A 6,952-nucleotide genomic window follows, 5' to 3' on the forward strand; every position below is an offset into this window, starting at 1 on the left:
TAATGGCAGCCTTCCAGATCCTCCAAATCTGATGCAAATTTTCTTATTTGCTACATGTGTTAAATTTGTTGTAGTTGCTTTTTTTTTTTTTTTTTGTCAACTGTATTAAAACCTAATTATATTAAGCAATTAGAAACTGGCAAGATTTTCAACTGTCATTCAGGGTAGTAGTAATATAGAATGGGCAAAAATTTTGTCTCATTGAACAACTGGACTTTTTCTTCTGTATTCTATGAGTTGACATTTTCCATTAATTTCTGAGGATATTACTACTCAGTTGGACTTGCTTACACAGTGAGAAGTATCTGTAATATTTCTCTGTGCTCTTGTGATGGTGATACTTTACTGTTAAGATGTCTTAGTTCAGCAAGATGCTAGTGAACTGCTTTGTCGTTTTTAGATCTATAATTGACAAAAGCAAAGAAAAGCCTTATATCTATAAACTGTTGAAATGCTCCATGAAAATATTGTCATTTTTCAATTTGAAAATTCAGTACTGTTACTGATTTTGTGTAGATTTTTTCAGAATTCTTTCAGAATATTTAACAATATTTTTATCAGTAAAGTTTCCCCTTTCAGTCTGTTTCTGTGTGTACACAGTATAAGCTCATTTTAGGCTAAAGTGCCCAGTTCTGATGCAGACTGGTGAGTGTTTTGCATCCAAGATCCTGTGAGCAAGACTGAGCTTCTCAAAGATTGAAAGTAAAGTCACTGTTGGGAAAAAAAAGTAGTTTTTCTGCAAACCCCTTTTAAAAATTGGCCTGAAATTCAGACTAAACCACTGATGAGAGGTGAAGATCAGCGTGAGGATATTCAAATACACTTTCTTTGGGGATGCCCTAACCAGTGAATCTAACCACTGGGATGAAAAAGAACATACTTCCTAACCAATCTGAATTTGTGTCACTGTCCAGGAAGGAATCCAGGATTCCTGAGACCAGAAAGATGACGAAGAAAAAAGCAGAAAAGGTGGTTTTTTTTCTTTCAAGACGATGATAAGATCATTAATTGTAGGCCAGTTTGGGAAGTGAATTGTCCACTTGTTCAATAACTAACCAACTATGAATTTCTTAAAAAAAAAAGTGGTTGGTTGCACTGCTATCACAACTTCTGTGTCAAATAAAATATCTATGCAGCATATAGAGTATAGATTAGAAGAGCTATCTCTGCTCAGTTCTCTGAAAGTTCTAGACATCTATATCATAACTCCCTAGAAGAATTCCTGACTTGGGCTCTAAGAGACCTTTAAACCATGGAGGTTTGCAGATATGTCCTAGTGTGTAGTGCACTGTAGGCTTTTCAGCAACCAGCCTGCTTGGTTTAGAGTTTTAAGGCACTGAACTCTCCCTCTATGCACTGAAACAGGGTACCTATTACATTGTGGGAATGAAAAACCTAAAGTCATAGAATCATAGAATAATCTAAAATGCCTTAGTTCTTTACAGGTTTTGCTTTAGAAACAACTTAGGAGCTTTTGAAGAGTCTTGAATGCAGGTCTTTTGCTCTTTAGTGATGTGAGCACTGGAAAAAGACGAGCAATCACATCTGGAGCCCGTACTTCACCCACACGTTCATCTTCAACCATGTAGTGAGTTATAGTAATCCAGGGTGGAGGTCACAGACATATAGATTGTTTGTCAGGATCGTTTTAAAGGAGAAAGAAACACAGAGCCAGATTAAAAAATAATGAATGCTTATTTGCCAGAAGTGCCACCTGGGATGAATTTAAGCCTGGGTCCAGGTGAACAATCCCAACAAAATCCCTGAGATTTGTTAGACATCTCATGTTCATGCTGCTAAAGTTTGTTGGGCACATAATGTTCTGCTGCTTGCTGTCCTGGGCTGGTATCCCTTTGACTGAGAGAGCATTTTAATGCCTACTCTTTGGCTTCAGAAAATAGACATACATCAACCTTAAGATCAAGGACTAATCTGGCCGTTACTCACATAGATAACACTGACTTCAACACAGCATAGTAAAGCAGTCGAGACTGCATCCCTTCAAAATACAGCAGAAGCAGCATGCATTGTGATAATGCTACTAAATCTAAATCCTTATGCTACCATTCAGAGTGATTGACCACCAGTGGTGGCTGCTCTTCTAGTCCCTATCAGCGTCTCCCATTGAGTTCACTTCCCCCTAAAGTAACTCTCTGCTTGTGGAAGGCTTGACTGCAGGTGTTCTGTTTCCCTGTTGTGCAGCCCTATTCCTATTTGTGGCCCAATTATTATGTCATTATAAAAATTATGTATTTGTTGAAAGCTATAAAGAAAAAGCAACAAAGTGCTGAATATCATGATCACACAGTTAGAATGTGGGGATATGCTGCCTCTCTGTCTGTTTTGGTGGTGCTCCTATATAAATGCTGAAAAGGGGAGAGTGTAAACTCTTGGCATCTGCAGAGGAGAGAAGCTCCTCCTCCACACTGACTGCTCTCTGTGATTTTTACCAGAGCCACATTACATGTTCCAATATATTTATTTCTGTTCTTTGAAAACTGTCTTCTTCTGTGGGCCACTGGATTGAAATCACTACAAAGATCTTCTGGAACAACATGGAGGTCATTTTACTTGTGCTGGGGCCATGGAGTATGTAACTGGAATATCCAGGGCAGTCTTTGGTCAGTGGCCTTCTCTGAGACTGTGAAGGTTTGACAGATGACCGATTGCTGAACTTTCTTTAATACTTCCACAGTAGTTTTCCTTCTTTCCATGTTGTTGGCAATGACTAGAAAGTGAAATACTGGCTCTTGAAAGGTCAAGATACTCTGTTCTAAAGGCATGGCTTGTACATGTTTCTGGAGAAGTTGATTAGTTCCGCTAGTAATGGGCGTAGTTCTTCACTGGGCAGCAGTGTCATGGATCCCTTACATGGGCAGTGCTAATGTCTTCCAGCAGCAGCTTGCTTTGTAGTTTAGTTGCAGCTTTTATGTATTTGGGCAACTTGGCTCTGGACCAGCACTTTAATGTTTTATTTTCATGTGTAGCCAGAGTTTATGGGACAAAGAAGTGAATATTCTGGTCTTGTGAATAAGTCCAGAGAAGCTTCGGCTAATTTTCCCTTCTTAATAGCATCATTTGAGTTCATAAAACTTTTACTATTGTAATAAGGAGTCACAGAATGAAGACTGAAAGTCTATGAGTTAAAATTTGCTTTTTGGGATCAGCACTGTTGAAATGAAATAATCTTCATCCAAGGGTTTAGTGTGAATGTATGAGATATGACTATTTTTTTCAGAGTTACTTTTAAGTGGTAGAAATATTGCTTAGATATGATGCTAAATATCTGAAAATTAGAATTCCGTGGCACTGAGTTTTATATGATTTCTCAGGCTGCCGTAAGTTCTTTTTTAAAAATAAAAGGTTGTCCTGTTCATATAATATTATCAGGATAACTGTTTCTCTAGATCCAAGATGTATGCGGAAGTGGATAAATGTAAAAATCAGTCTTGAGAACTGAACGAAAGACACACTTCCTTTCAGTTCTTACTGATAAATCTTTTTCTACTAAGATGCATTTTTGAACATTATTTTTCTCTAAGGTTCTTCTCTAACACTGTGTTGGTATTCAGTGCTACAGTGTCACCACAAGCAGAAGAAATAAAGCCAAATTCAGCTTAGTCCCTCAAAGCTGATGTAAAATGGTGATGCGTTTGTTAAGGAATCAGCATGTACCCTCCTAGTTATATCCACTGGTGATTTTGCAATGTGTGATGTTAAAGATAAACAAAGTCTTTCTCGGTGTTTATTGAAAGTGATACACTCATCTATTATGCCAGATTCAGCAGCTCTGATTTAGCAGCTCACACGTATGGCATTAGCAAATATGAGCTGTCCCTCTGACATGTCCTCCTGTGTTGACTTTGTTGCCTCATAATCTATTTGAAGTACATTTTCTTGGATTTACCTTTTTATCAGTTGTCCCCGTGTGCTTTTATAGCTGACAAATCTCTTCTAAGTAACTAGGAAAACATTTTTTCCCTCCATTAACTGAACATTAAAAGCTACAGGCAGTAATGGAGGTACAACTTGAAAATTCAATGAGGCTTCATCCAGCTTTAGATGTTCCCCCACAAAGCAGAAATCTCTGCCCTGTAAATGGTGTCAGAGACTCTCTGTACAACTCATGGGAGATGGGACAGCTTCAGCATCTGGTCTGAAATGTCAGTATGTTGACTGGGGAATATTCTTGGAAAAAAAATTGCAGTAAATATCCTAACCCGTGGCACTGAGCTGCCTCAACCTGAGCTGCAGATATTTGTCTTCACCAGTTTGAATCCAACAGTAAAAGACTCCCATGATAATTTTTTAAAAGAACAGAATGGTGTTCACTCTTTTAAGGCACTGTGCTGGGGATGTTGATGGTCCTGCTTGCATCTGTCATCTGTGTTAGTAGGCTATGATTCCCACAGCTTGAGAGGGTTGTCCCTCTAAAAAGTAAATTCTCTCATCTCATAAGAAATTGGAGTAGCTGAAGAAAATCTTCCTTTTGAAGAATTTAGGACTCACTATGGTAAGACAAGAGAAGTGTGGACTTTGAATTTTAGGCTTTATATCTTCAGCACTGCACAAGGAACCAAAACCTGTATGTCTCAAAGACTCTTTACATTTAATTTGAAGCAATCTTTAGATAAACTGCATAAATGATGTTGAAAATGCTTTCTGCAGAAGCTGGCAGTCAGAGGCTTGGATGGGTACACTCTTGGCTGGGTAAGGAGCTGGCTGGAGGGCCGGGCGCAGAGAGTGGTGGTGAATGGAGTCAAATCCAGCTGGCGACCGGTCGTGAGTGGTGTTCCGCAGGGGTCGGTGCTGGGGCCTGTCCTCTTCAATATCTTTATAGATGACCTCGATGAGGGCATCGAGTGCACCCTCAGTAAATTCGCAGATGACACCAAATTGGCTGGAAGCGTGGATCTGCCTGGGGGTAGCGACGCCCTACAGAGGGATCTGGACAGGCTGGAGAGCTGGGCTGGAGCCAATGGGATGAGTTTCAACAAGGCCAAATGCCGGGTCCTGCACTTCGGCCACAACAACCCCAGGCGACGCTACAGGCTTGGGGCGGTGTGGCTGGAGGACTGCGTAGAGGAAATGGACCTGGGGGTATTGATTGATGCTCGGCTGAACATGAGCCGACAGTGTGCCCAGGTGGCCAAGAAGGCCAATGGCATCCTGGCTTGCATCAGAAACAGTGTTGCAAGCAGGAGCAGAGAGGTGATTGTTCCCCTATATTCAGCACTCGTCAGGCCGCACCTCGAGTACTGTGTCCAGTTTTGGGCCCCTCACTGCAAGAAAGATATTGAGGCCCTGGAACGTGTTCAAAGAAGGGCAACGAAGCTGGTGAGGGGTCTGGAACACAGGCCATATGAGGAGAGGCTGAAGGAGCTGGGAATGTTCAGCCTGGAGAAGAGGAGGCTCAGGGGAGACCTTATTGCTCTCTATAACTTCCTGAAGGGAGGTTGTAGTGAGCTGGGGGTCGGCCTCTTCTCTCGTGTCATTAGTGATAGGACCAGGGGGAATGGTTTCAAGCTACGCCAGGGGAAATTCAGGCTGGACATGAGGAAGTATTTCTTTTCAGAAAGGGTGGTCAGGCACTGGAATGGACTGCCCAGGGAGGTGGTGGAATCACCGACCCTGGGGGTGTTCAAGGAAAGACTGGATGTTGCGTTGAGGGACATGGTTTAGTAGGAGCTATTGGGAATAGGTGAACGGTTGGACTGGGTGATCTTTTAGGTCTTTTCCAACCTTAGTGATTCTATGATTCTATGATTCTATGATTCTATGAAAACAAAAACTGACATACAGTATTCCCTGTTTCAAATGAGAATAAGACAAATTTATGCTTTCTCTCTAACCTGGTTGTTCTTCATTTCTTTACTGTGCAATGTCTCAGCTCCAATGGAAGGGAGGCAAATCATGTGTCCTTACCCAAAATGACCATGGAATACTGAGTCATCAAAGAGACATAAATGTGGACTTTATTTTCCTCGGCAGATGGTACAGATGTCTCACTTCAGATAAAAAGTTTTTAATGATGAGGCTGTTAGAAAAGATAATACTTCATCAAGACCCATCCACATGCTTTCCTGTGCAACCTCTTGTAGGGAACCTTCTTTAGCGGGGGTTTGACCTAGCCCCTGTAATTCTGTCATGAAGCTAATCTACAGGGCATATGATATTGTTGGGTGTTTCCTAATCGTATTTGGGACAAAAGTGGCAAGACTGGGGATACTGCTCTTCAAAAAATGCTGACTGAACTATAACTGTATTTGTGTAGTTGGTGCTGTGCTGCGCAGTGCTTCTTTATTCAAGAAGTAGTTAGAGTCTAATCATCGTACTTGAATACAGATTATGACAGCAGAGATTCCTTTATTTAATAGTTAATGCTTACATTCAACTGACAGAATACAGTGCCACTATGAAATATAAATCAAAGGAATTGTGATACAGGTACATGTTACATGTTGTAATGGAGGAAATTTACTTTTCTTTTAAGCATTAAAGTTAGTTCTAATGAGCAGAGCACATCAAATTCCACATATACGGTACGTATACAGTATCCACTCAATATCTTGCAGTCTTTCAGAATAACCCACATGCTTACTCCAGTTTCAAATGCATTTTACGTACTCCTGTGTGTGAGAGTTTGTGTGTCTAAGCACACGCATGAAGAGTTCCTAACATCTTAGTATAAGCTAATTAGAAAATTTTGTTGGATATTATCATGAAAAGATAAGATATATGCTGCTTGTGGTGATAGCAAAACAAGAAATGCCAGTCTGTTACTTTGTGCTGATCAGAACCTGATTGTTACAAAAACACAACAAAGATAATCAATTTCTAGTAAACAGAAGCTTAATCTAGCGGAACAACTCAGCTACAAGGAGAAATCCAGAACTCATCACCACAAAGTGGGATCCAGAATGGTGTGTTAGGGACCATGACTCCCAGTGTA

Source organism: Tetrao urogallus (assembly GCF_951394365.1).
Source record: "Tetrao urogallus genome assembly, chromosome: 2".
NCBI classification, from domain to species: Eukaryota; Metazoa; Chordata; class Aves; order Galliformes; family Phasianidae; genus Tetrao; species Tetrao urogallus.